Source organism: Euprymna scolopes, chromosome 36 (genome assembly GCF_053919585.1).
Source record: "Euprymna scolopes isolate OS-2025 chromosome 36, ASM5391958v1, whole genome shotgun sequence".
NCBI classification, from domain to species: domain Eukaryota; kingdom Metazoa; phylum Mollusca; class Cephalopoda; order Sepiida; family Sepiolidae; genus Euprymna; species Euprymna scolopes.
The window spans coordinates 18,073,391-18,086,744 of NC_136517.1; the positions used below are offsets into that span (position 1 = coordinate 18,073,391).

The following is a 13,354-nucleotide window of genomic DNA, read 5'->3' on the forward strand; positions in this document are numbered from 1 at the left end:
TTTGATATACAGGATATTGAAATTTGGGAAAATCTTTGCATTCAGTTTTCGGCCATAAATTTGGCTGTTAAGGGGCCAAAGTTCAACGATTTGACCTTTGAGAACTCTACCAAACTTCTCCGCCAATGTTGGGTCTAAACACTTTAAATTTTAGATATAGGTTCCTTGGACATTGATCTAACTTAATAACTTGATTTGAGCCCAAAACAATTAGGGGGTTAAGGAGGTCATAATAGGGGTCAAAGTTTTTTAAAAATTCCACCTCTGTGGTCTTTACCAAATTACTCAGACAATTTCTGGTCTAAAACATTTGAAATTTTACATAAAGGGTATTCAGAGATAGGGCAAGCTTTTTAATCGGTTTGGGTTGAAAATTTGAGCTACAAATATATAAATTTATGTATGTTTGCCTAAAACTTTCGACAGAGGCGACGAATTTTCCCAAGATCAGTATCATTTTGAAACTCGACCCTTCAAACAACAAATACAGAAAAATTGGTGAAAAACATTAACTTCTTCACCCTCAACTGGGCACTTTTCTACAGGGAGGGGGTATCGCTTTTTTCGCCGATATAGAGATAGATAGAGATACATACATACATACATACATACATAGATATACATACATACATACATACATAGATAGAGATACATACATACATAGATAGCGATATTGAAGCAACATTTAGAGTTTAAAAAATGATTTTTATATTTAGTTAAGTTGGTAAAAAGAAAAGAAAAAAAAAAGAAACGATATATATATTAGTGATGAGACGATTCCAATATTCCCCCCACCCGAATCCGATACAATTACCAAATCTGAACTAAATTTCGATTCTTTAGAAATCTCTTAATATATAATTTTAAACGTGTTTTTTTTTTTTTTTTCCGATTATCGTAAAACACATTAAATGTGCATATATTTCCTCAAACGTAAAAACATGCGAGGGGGGGGATAGATTTTAGTTTTACTTATAGTCTAAAAATCAATAAATATTTATTATCTTAATACCAGCAATGGAAGATTTTGTTTTAAACAGTCAAATAAAAAAAACAATTAAAGCAATCGTTTTTGGCATGAGGAAAATAGGCACAAATTTTTCCGATATCCTAAAAAGTCCCGGTTTTTCCAATTAATCGAACTAACACTAATATATATACATTTCCACAAAATCTCTGTCTTTGATGGAGGGGAAGACTTAAACTTACTGCTATGGTTTCAAATGAGCTGATATGGGAGACTTGATTCCAAATATTTCTCATGTTATATCTCCCCTCTTTTGGAAATAGAGTACGATTATATCTCCAGTATCAAATAATCCTTATACACTGAAATTTACTTTATGTATGAAAACCAAAAATATTTTGTAATTCATATGCAACACTAGGAAAACAAATGACTATGACTGAAACATTTTATGGCTGTAAAAAAGTGCTAGAAATAGGTTCTGGATGATGGGTGATCCCCTTAATGTGCGACCTTAAGGATAAATGTTACATAGTCCGCTACACAATTCAAGTCATTACATTTCCAACGAGCCTTCATGTGTTCAATAGTTAATGAGATTTGGAACTTATAAAATTGCCAAAAATAAAAAAAATTAAAATAAATTAAAAAAAAAAGGTGATTATATATATATATATATATATATATATATATATACATACTAGTAACCAAATTGAATATTGAAATGCTCATATCTTTGGTTCTATATGACGAAACTACATGAAAATTTGCAGGCTTTTTGCAAGATTATAATACTATTCTATGGATAAAATTTTATGACAATTGGTAAAACCAATAACATATGTTTAAATTTGCCGACATTTGTGTAAGACCGCTAACTCAATTAACAAGTGCTTGGTCTATTCAACATTTTGAAATTTTAATTTTGAAAATTCGGTGCGGATTATTTATTGTACCGAAAAACAGACCACGTAACAGGAAAACCAAGAGTTATATTCTTTACAACGATTAAAAATAAAAATTAAAAGTTAATTAAATTCAAAAATAAACAAGCCGCGCGTGCATGGCCCCCCTCTGGTGCTGCATGTGAGATGACGCCACAAAAAAAAAAAAAAGGTGAAGAAATGATGAATATTAGAAGTGTGAAGAGCCAACGTTTCATTCACATTTTCGCCAAGTTTCAGAAAAATCTAATGGATGGGGCAAAAGTTATGGGGTCATTTTTTGCAATTTTGGGGCATTTGTGACCCCTGGGAACGCTGAATCCCAGTGAAAATGGACAAAGTGCCTTTTCATGCCTAAGACATGTATATTTGAATTCAGCACGATGGAAAACCACTATATAGACATACATAAGTTCTTGAGTAATATGAAAAAAGAGCTCCAAAAAGGCATTTTTTTTAGCCCTAAAAGTCCAAGAGGGATGCGAACCTGAATTTTGCCAGGATTACCCTTACTGAATTTATATTAAGAACAATGACCTCCACATTTTGGCCAAGTTTCAGGAAAATTTACTGGATGGATCAAACGCTATCGGGAAAAAAGCATCATTTTTTGGCCATTTTGGGGCATTTTTTTACCTCTTGAGCTCCTTGGGACACAACGAGGATTTTTGCAAAAAAAAATTTTTTTACTGTGCACATCTGTTTGATGAAACATAATTTGTGGCAAAATTTCAGGAAAAATTAATGGACGGTTATCTGGCAATCGTCCAGACTCTACTGAAAACATGGGTCCCTCTTCGATAAAGCGGGGACCAATAAATAAATATTAGATAAATCGATCTCGATCGCCCGCACGTGTTGAAAAAAAAAAAATTGACCAAACCTTTTTTTTTTGGACCGGTTTTCATTATGGGAGCCCATTGTTTTGCTTCACAAAAGAGATAAGATTAGGTAAATAATTTTTAATTTACCTTTTTATGTATATGATAGTTTCGTAATTAAATTAGTTATCTTCACAATTACCATTTCCACTTGTCCCTCCACATGTTAAGAATGTTTCGTTTTTTTTCCTAAATAATAATGTTATTTTGAAAACCCTTCTTAACATGTGATGGGTCTTTACATATTCTTTTTTTCACCTAACAATTTAATATACAAAAAAACACCGTAACAAAGTAGTTAAAATCGGAAGTGAAGTGGAAACATTAATTGTAAAGATAGCCATTGAATCTAATAAATAAAACAAAGTATTCGATTAGTATATTAACTTGCATTAGTCCCATGCAGTGTTTTATCACACCAATTTTTCGTAAGTGCCCATAATTCCTAGTTGGCAACTTATTTCTTTTCCTCCCTCTCAGTACTCTCTTGATTTAGCAAGAGTATAACACACATGGTATGGCGCAGTTATCTCGATTTTCCTTAGGAGGTAGACGTTGCTTTGTCCTAGGTGTCCAGTCACCCCAGCTGACTAACATAGTTATGATTTTATGATTTATATATTTTTGTATTTTTCCAGTGGAAATGAAAATTTGTGGATACAAGCGCATATTATATATCATTAGTTAATTCTGTAATATTTAATATGGAATTAATGTTTTGGTTTTTTCTTTATCATAAATTTTGATGGGATTATTATTTTATTTACAATTTATTAGTTTTTCAGTCTTGAACTTAGCTAATATAATATCTTGATTTTTTCCTTAGTTTTATAATTTATTTAATTGTATTATTTTATATTAATATCAACACGCTACAAGTGATTCAAACTGTTTAACAGGGAATGTAGATATATCCTCAACCAGTAGGAGAATTATATTTTACAAAATAATAACACTATAAACATTTTTGTATTAGGGTGTATTAACACACTGTGGGGCTAACCATGCTTGGAACACCCAGGTGACTAACGCAGAGTTAAAGGAAACATTTAATTCAGGTGGTGGTCCGAGGTGATGGTCAATTTCACATTTTTTTCTTTTATTTTTAACAACGGTGGCTGACATGTAAAACGCGGTTCAAGTGACTTTGCGATCTACAGATCGCAACTAATATAACAGACAATCCCGAGTAATCCGGAGTGATCTGCATCGACTAGACACTGGCCAACGATGATAGATCGAATTCAGAATTATAGCGAACTAGTGGAGGGGGGGGGGATTTGCCTGGTTGTAAAATACGCTTAAATATATTTTTTCGTAATATTATTATAAAGTCATAATTTCAAAAGTAAAAAAAAGTATTTGGGTGGAAATCAGCTAGCATCAAAACGATTTTTTTTTCAATTTTTACCCTTTTTTTGACCCCTTAAAAACTAAAGACCCATAAAATAACGGTTCATAAAAAATCTAATTATTTGAGGCTCTTAGCGCCGCTCTGCGACTTTTGGTTTCAGAAGAAATAGAGTTTGAAAATATCCAGACAGACCTAGTGAGTTTTATAAATTAGATATAAAAAAAAAAAGAATGGGGGTTCTTGTGCAGATTAGTAATGTTTTAAACCAACGCATTTCAGGTTAAAAAACATTATGTACTTAAATGTCATGGCGAAATTAGTATAAATTCCTACAATTACGAAAATTGATCCAGTAAATGTGCTAAATGTATTTTTGACAAAAATCATTCACAATTACGTCCTGACATTTTGTGTTTAAAAATGTCGGTATTAAAATTATTTAATCAAAATGGTCGATTGCAGTTACCGCCCTTGGATCTTGAGAACCTTTTAATATTAAAATATATACTAAAACTATAAATCGAGAAATTCTATAAAATTGGATAAAATAATCGATTTTTACTTGTAATTATTTCTTTATTGGATCATTACTTTTACGTAATTTTCGAACTTATAATTTCGCCAGGACACGTAATGGTTTCACCTGAAGTGCGTTACTGCGTTACTAATCCACACAAAGCACTGAAGAATGTGTAACAACTCTAAATCAGAATGTGGATACCTGAATCTACAGAATAAACAAAATAAACAGAAAAGTCTGGTTTAAGAGAAATGAACCATATTGAAACATTATTGATCGATTTTGGCCGATAGACATTCTAGCGAAAAATTACTTTCGAAATTGACAGTAACACATTTTTTATTATTATTATTATTATTATTATTTATAAAAAATGTCTGACAGGATGAATGGGAAGTATCTATTTGGGGAGCTAGAATTATAGTTTATAAGTTGGGTACGGGCAAAAATTGTGGCATAAAGATAGGGGGGGGCATAGTTTTGAAAGCCGATTTATCATAATTTTTTTGTAGGTTTCTGACTACTTTTTGATTGTATTTGAAAGATTAAAGAATAAAGTTAATTTCCAAAGGAAAAAAAATATTTGTATGAAAAATGTTTTCACGGTGAGGTGAGCTAACTAATACAGCTAAATTTTGAAGTTAAATAAATTCATTGTAAAAATCCTTTAAAAAGATAAATATTATTTCAAAGATATTTAGTAAAGTAAGTAATTTTGGTATTTTTTTTTATATAAGTTCAACTCACCGTTCATATTGGAAATGTCAACTTTTATGTTTTCAGGTATGACGACAACGAATAGACACCTCCAACCTCCCCATGTTGAGAACGGCTTTCGGAATAGACACCCCCAACCTTGTCAGCATACACGAAAACCTATTAAAGTTGGCATGTCGAATGTGAATGCTGAGTTAATAAAAAATATACCGAATTTAAAACGGAACGCAATTTAAATTTCCGTTCCAATTTTACAAGAACCATAAAACAGTGCGTTTTCCGCAAGTTTTACCAAACAAAATACATTTCCACTAAGATCAAAGTAAAAATAATGTGGTCATTATATTCTGTGATCATTATTTGATTAATACTGCAAATTTCATTAAAATTGGTAAATTTCCTGATTTTCGGTGAATTTTTAAGTAAAGGGAGAGGTCAAAATGTCTATTTTATACATTTTGAGCATGTTCAGCATCGGCATTCATTTTGCACGTACCTATTATGAGTCAAGTATTACGGTTCAACTGTGCTCTTGAACCGAAAGCAGACAAAGCCGCACCAAGAAACAATTTGACGCTCGTTTTATTTATGAAATTATAACGAAAATTTTGGTCGACGATCGGGTCGAGAAACCTCAGTAAATAATGTATATGCAAAGCTGAGAATACAGACGGTGTTTTTTTTAGTTCGACTTTTTACTGTATCTTTTGTTTATTAAATTGTTAGGTGAAAGTGCAAAATAGTTGCAAAACGCGTTCCCTCCCCATGTTAAGAATAACGATATTATTTTAGTATTGTCCGTATTCTGCATAAGTATCGAAACCGCCAAACACTCTTCGGACTAAGATCAAAGTGTAGTATCTGTTCGGGTTGAGGTGGCCACCTAGTGCTTATTTAGAATTACACTTATTAACGAACAAAAAAATTATACAAACAAATCTTTATGATGCACTGCAAGTGCACTGCAGCCGCTGCAGTCACGTACTAGTCAAATAGTTTCTTTTAATTTTTTTTTCAAAGAAAATCAAATTTCATGACTAAACGAGGTTTAGTTTTGGTCGGCCATGTTTTTGATCTAGTATAAATAAAGAGAAAATTCCAATTCGAAGTATCGAGATCAAGTTTAGCCTTATAATAAATACATACATTGCTAAAAAAAAAAAAAATTTCTTAGTTAAAACTATTTGATCAATTTACGTAATTTTTCGAATATGACATCATCTTCCTTCCGTGACGAGATTTATTTTTGTATGTTTTTTTTTTTTTTTTTTTTTTTTTTAATTCTATATAAGCACTGGCCATCCTACCAGGCCATTTTCTCCAAAAACGTGAGAACGGGTTTATTATCTAGTGTCTGCACCTGGATGGGAGGAGGTTTGGTTTCCCCCACATTCGTTTTTAAAAACGAACATGTCTAATTTGTTTCCGTGAGGGCGAGAGTTAAAGTTACACAAAACATGGTAAAGTTAAAAATTAAAAGCTTAAAAAAAAAAAAAAAAAATTTTTTTTTAAAATTAAAAAAAAAAAAAAAAAAAAAACCACTTTCATAACGATGTCTCTAGTAAATCTAAGTTTAACAAGAAGGCTGCTTTTGTTCGAATCCCAACAGTTAATTGCCTCCCCAACGAGGGCAAAGTAAACACAATGACGGTTTTAAATGTGGAGGGGAAATCCAGCTTCACAAAATGGAGCACTCTGAATGAGTAAAAATAAAAATTGACCAAATTTCGGAAGAGTTTTCCTAGACTGACACTATAATATAGGTTTTGGTTGGTTGGTTGTTTTACGACATATCAACCATTTTGGGGTTATTTGATACCAAATCCAGTAATTTTGTAAAGTTCTTTATATCTTCAAGTATTTATTCATGATGTTTAGTTTGGTTGTTTTGTAGAAAGAATATTGTTGATTTTGACTTTGCAGAACATGTTTTGCAAAGGGAAAGAATAAAAACAATAACATCAATGTTTGGTGCATTTTAGGTCTGGAAGTCAGTATCTCCAGACAGCCTGATCTGGCAACAACTAGATGCTCTAACAGGTATTACCACTTCGGGCCAAAATGAAATTGGAAGCAGTGGTAACTAAGGGCCAAATCCAAATTTCCCCCACAGTCCCTAAATGGGGTCTTACTGGATGCCTTTTAAAGTCGTGCCAAAGATCTATAGTATAGATTTGTTGTTGTGGCCTTCGTAATATATTAGGAAGGCCACGGTTGTGACTGGTTTTATTTTGACACTAAGAGGGCGGGGTTTTTATGAAGACAGTCGTTCAGCAGGTGAGGAAAGTTATTTTAATTATGTATTGTCACTGAATATTAACTATATTTTTTTAATACAGTTTTATTTAAAAAAGAAACTCATTGAAAACTTTTTTTTTTTCCATAGCTCCCTTCTACGGCGGGATGATACGACATAAGGGTCGGAAAGTGGGATTTAAGGAGTCCGCTCCCCGAAGGAAGAGTACTTAAAAAAATAAATAAATGCCTGGACAGCCTCGTCAGCATTCCTCGGTAGGGGCGCCTCATAAGATTAGCCTCAAACTAACCCCTTCTCAAAGGGAGAAGATAAAGCCTGGGAGGGTGGGCCTCCTAGAACTGCACAGGACCAAACCTCCGTCAACAAGTCATCTCAATAATAGCCTAGACTGTTGGTTTTGGTGTCGAAGGAAAAGCCTCACTACTATTCTTATGCACAAGTACAAAAAAAAAAAAAAAGGTAATAGTTCCTTTCAGTGTTTACAAAATAAAGGGGGAGGAGAATCGATTTACTATAAAGTTGTAACTAAAAAGTGAGCACCCCCTTTTCAAATATTGAAATAATGACTTAAATTTTTTTTTTTTTTTTTTTTTAGATAATCTGGTTTATTTGTGTTCAATCAATAATAATTCACTGAAAAAGAAAAAAAAAAACGAACAGCAGAGAAAAAAAAGGAGAAGAGGGGGGTCGCTCGTTCAGGTCCACCTAGCGCGGTAACAAAAGTGCATAAGCACCGGACAGGTGTGTCAGAAATTTCGTGAAAAATAGTGAATAATTCCACCCCGTCTTTCCAAGCTTATAACTCTTTGAAAAATGTAATTCAATCCCTAATTTTTTTTTTCAATTAAAAAGGAGCAAGGACCAAGGTTTCATTAAAAAAAAAAAAAAAAATTTTTTTTTTTTTTTTTTAAGGTTTTAAACTTCGGACTTTACAGGTAAATTTCTAAAAAACACTACTTTTTTTTTTAATTTGAATATATTATTTATTGACCTTTTCTCTTCAATTTGTGATATACAACACTTTGGTGAGTAAATTAATTATTTACTTTTTAATAGACATTTCAAAATGGGAGGCGTGAATTATTCGACCCCCTGTCTTTCCAAGCTTATAACTACTCGAAAAATGTAATTCAAGCCCTAATTTTTTTTTTTTTTCAATTAAAGGAGCAAGGACCAAGGTTTCATTAAAAAAAAAAAAGAAAAAACAAACAACGTGGTTTAAAAAAAAAGGTTTTAAAACTTCAAACTTTACAGGTAAATTTCTAAAAAACACTACTTTTTTTGTTGTTTTAAATATATTGACCTTTTCTCTTCAATTTGTGATGTATAAAACTGAGTAAATGAATTATTTACTTTTTAATAGACACTTGAAAATGGGAGGGGGGCGTGAATTAAAAAAAAAAAACGTTTGTCTAAAATATTATATTCGGTTTATTGGAAAGAGCATAAAAATTCACATTGATCCTGAAAATATGGTAAAAATAGAATCAATAGAAAAATTTTTATAGATTTTTAAAGTTTAAAAATTGAAAAATATTGAGTTCGTAAAATTCATTACTGTTTTTTTTTAAATAAAAAAAATATTTCTATAACTTTTAAAACAACTTTAATAGTTTATTTTGGAAGTATAATCCATAAAGAAAATAAACAACCCACTTTTAAAGGAGAAATTACGAGATTTTTATATTTTATTCGCAGTTTCGTGTTAGGGGTGTCAAAAATTCCTACAAAAATTCTGATACACCTACCGCCGGATCTTATTCGACAGTTTAAATGCGTCCAAATTCTTGTAAATTTCGAATAGTCACGAAATTTACTTTTTTGGTAAATAGGCAGAATACGGACCGTGCTGAAATAATGTTAACCCCATATTCTTAACCTGGAAAGGGGTATTTTGTCATTCTTCTGTACTTTCACATAAATAATTTAATCAACAAAAGATACTATAAAAAATTGAACTTAACTTGAAAATTCGGTGCTTGTACAAAGACGACAAATCGATTTTTTTATAAGATTGCAGAAACAGGGGGCATAATTCAGATTGCTTATTTTAGAAATCATTTTAGATTTGAATTTTTGCTTATTATTCGTTAGGTACCTCCAACGCGCACCCGCACCAGTTTTATCCCCTACCCTTATATGTAACACGATGTAACTTATTTAATATTATCATCCTAACTTTTTTTACCATTTAAAAGAAAAAAGCTTTAAATAAACTAATATTTTTTCTAATTTTTTACAGCATACAAAAATAATGAAAATGCGAGACAAATCGAATAGGAACAAAAAATTAAAATTGTCTCAGTCATGAAGGATTTCTCCTCCACTGACAAAGGATAGAAAAGGTCAGAACAGATACTACACTGATCTTGTTTTTGCTGTTTAAATTTGGTACTTATGCACTTATTGTACCGCATTGAAATAACATTAAGAAAGCCAAGGGTGTTTTGTAATTATTCTGTACTTTCACCTAACAATTTAATAAAAAAAAAAAACTCCCTTGTTTGACCTGTCGCCTTTCTTTGTACAAGCATTAAAAATTTTATTTAAATGTTCCGTATTCTGCATAAGTACTCCTTTTTCATACAAATATTAAAATGCTTGTGACTTGTTTACGAAAAAAAAAAAAAAAAAAAAAAAAAAAAAAAAAAAAAAGTGAAATAAATTATAATATAATTAAGTAATAAATTATAATATAATTAAGTATTTAATCATAATTATTATATAGTTAAATAACATTTTGGTACTTATGCACTTTTGTTACCGTACTGAAATAACGTTAGTATTTAGAAAACCATTCTTAACATGGGGAGGGTGTTTTGTAATTATTTTCACCTATAAATTTAAAAAAGATATCGTAAAACTTGAATTTAACTTGAAGATATTATTAAAAAAAATAGCATGGTAACAAAGTGCATAAGAACCAACGGGCAACGGCGCTTCTACAAAATTGGGATGAGATTTTGTAGTCGACAAATGGAGTTTTCAGATAAAAAAAAAAAAAAAAAAAAAACAATGGTTTCAACTGATTTTTTTTTTTTTTTTGTCAATTCTAATTAATTACAATGGTAGCTTCCAAATTATGCAATCCAAATTACCTGAATTTTACTGAATTATTAAACAAAACTTTAATCGTGTTAGGTGAAAATTGCGGCTATCTTGTTTAAATCAAAACGGAAGATTACCTCCCTTTTGAACTCTGTGTCTTACGATTGTTTTCATCAAATTCTATTTTTGGTACTAGTGAGTGCACTTATTGATCTGTGCTGAAATAACAACATTATTATTTAAAAAGCCATTCTGAACATGGGGAGGGTGTTTTGTAACTATTAACCTTACAATTGAATAAAAAAAAAACATCAGAAAACTTTAATTAAACTTGGAAATACGATTTAAAAAATAGCACCCTATTTTTTTTTTAAATAATTTTCTACCTTATCGATTTTCGTAATTTTGGGATATAACCATCTTAAAAATACGATGAATACGTTTTTCATGTGAAAATTCAGTATTACGATTTCCGAAATTCCCTCCCAATAGTGTAGAAGCGCCGAAACATTTTTTTCTAATTTCGTTTTATTTAACGCTATTGCATTTTCCCCCCTCCCAATAAATAATCGATTAAAAGTACATAAATGTGTAAGTCACTTAGAGACGAGAAACACAAATGATCACAGGTTGATTATTAATAAAAGATTTTTTACTCTTGGAGTTTTGGACGTTGTTTTTCACAGAATTTAGTTGTTTTTTTGTTTTTGTTTTAATCATTAATAAAATAAATGTATCCGGGATATAAAAAAAAAAAAAAATCACGAGAGGTAATCAAGACATTATTAAATAAGAAATTAAAGAAAAAAAAGTCGTTGTAAAAAAAAAAAAATAAATGACCATTTTTTTCCTCAGGTAGGGTTGATTAAAGAAAAAAAAGACATTTTATTTTAATTAAAAATGAATTGTCTTTTCATCACAGTTATAATAGAAATTATTTTCTTTAAAAAGAAGATCTAGGTTAAATGAATATAAATAAATATAAAAAAGAGAATGAATTTAACAAATAAAATGAATCATGAAGCAACCAGGTGTTGCCTTGAAATATCCCTTTTCTCACTCCATATGTGGATCTCCGAATCTCGCGGAAAAATGTTAAAAACAAACCAAAAAAAATAAAAAATACTATTTTACTGGAGTCAACAAGACGATTAAAGGAAATACTAAAACTATTCCTAGAGAAACCCAACAGCAGTTTAACGAATCGCATCGTCAATCATCCAGGTTTTAGTGAACAAAATAAACAGGACATATCGTTGTTTTTCTTTTTCGTCTTCGCCTGATTTGATGTCGTCACTAGTGGAGAAAAATTCGTAAAAGGCCGAATAAATAAGCTGACAACTAAGAATAATATTCAATGAAAAATGGAAGAAAATCGTTTTTGCATGCTTACTTACTAATATAAGTACAAGATAAAATTCCACATAAAGTCCCGTGGTTGGTTTCTGGTCGTCATAAGTAATGTTATCATTTAAATAGCGGTGAAATATGAGGAAGAAAGAGAATCCATCATCGACCTGAACAGTTCGATGTTGCCATTAGATTTTACACTGCGTTACAGTACACCCACAATGCATTGCGCAGCGAGTAGAATTACGGTGGCCCGTACAAGATATAAAACATTTATTGCTCGGTAACGTTCCCTTACGATTGGAGCACTCTGGTTCCACTTAGTGTGATGCATTGATGCAATACTCTTTCTTAAATTATCAGCGTCGTAAAATTTACTAGCAAACAAAAAACTTAGCACTTATTTAGAATTGAACCTATTTTCCAAATAAAAATACATAAAAATAGTTTTTTTTTGTTTTTTTAAACTTAATGATGTGTATACCCGTCACAGAACGAAGATGTCATATTCTAAAAATTATATAAATTGATCAAGTATTTTATTTTATTTTTTTTTTTTTTTAAATTAAGAAAATCAAATTTTATGACCAGGCGAGATGTAGTGTTTTGATCCGCCATGTGTTTTAAATAAGAGGAGACAACTCAACGTGAACTATCGATACCTAAATCACATTTGTAAGGGATACAATTTACTATTAAAATCGTTAAAAATCGTACAAAAATGATTTCCTATATAAAATACCGGTGACACTCTCCTATGAGTGGAGTACTCTGGTTCCACTTAGTGTGATACAATACTCTTTGGTTCTTATTTATAATAAAACCTATTTGAAAAAACTAAATTGTAGAAAAATCTTTATGATGTACGAACCCGTCATGGAACGAATATATCATATTCTAAAAATCATATAAATTGGGTAAGTATTTTGTTTTTAAATATATATGCATGCAGAAAATAATTTTTTACGATTTTTAGCGATTTTAATAGGAAATTCTAGCCATTAGAAAGCTAATTTTAATCTTGATAGTTCGAATTGAGTTGTCTCTTCTTCATTTATTTAATATGGCGAATCTAAGTATAACGTCTCACTTCATCGTAAATTTTGATTTTCTTAATTTAAAAAAAAAAAAACTAGTAGATCAATTTACGTGATTTTTTGGAAAATGATATCTTTGTTCCATGGCAGGTAGGTATATTATAAATTTTTTTCTGTATTTCTGTTTTGAAAATAAATTTGATTATAAAAAAGCACCTACTCTTCTTTAAAAAGAACTGAGGTTATTAGTGCTGTAAAATGTGTGAACTAACAAAAAAT

General features: G+C 30.7%; 1 protein-coding gene and 1 long non-coding RNA gene across 7 annotated transcripts in view; one reads left to right on the forward strand and one right to left on the reverse strand.

Annotated features, from left to right (window-relative positions):
- LOC145260367 (uncharacterized) overlaps nucleotides 1-12,391 on the reverse strand; it is a 341,973-nt gene extending 329,582 nt beyond the window's left edge. For 4 of the 6 annotated variants that reach the window (XR_013864279.1, XM_080118307.1, XM_080118301.1 and 1 more), the window contains exon 1: nucleotides 12,086-12,391. The gene's annotated coding sequence lies outside the window, so the exon portion shown is untranslated. Of the gene's footprint in view, nucleotides 1-12,081 lie in introns of all 6 variants that reach the window. The other 2 variants (XM_080118304.1, XM_080118302.1) reach the window with 2 other exon arrangements.
- LOC145260366 (uncharacterized) lies at nucleotides 6,536-8,438 on the forward strand. The gene is made up of 2 exons (XR_013864278.1): nucleotides 6,536-6,843; nucleotides 7,770-8,438. It is a non-coding gene; the product is annotated as an uncharacterized LOC145260366 (long non-coding RNA).
- Nucleotides 12,392-13,354: the final 963 nt, after the last annotated feature.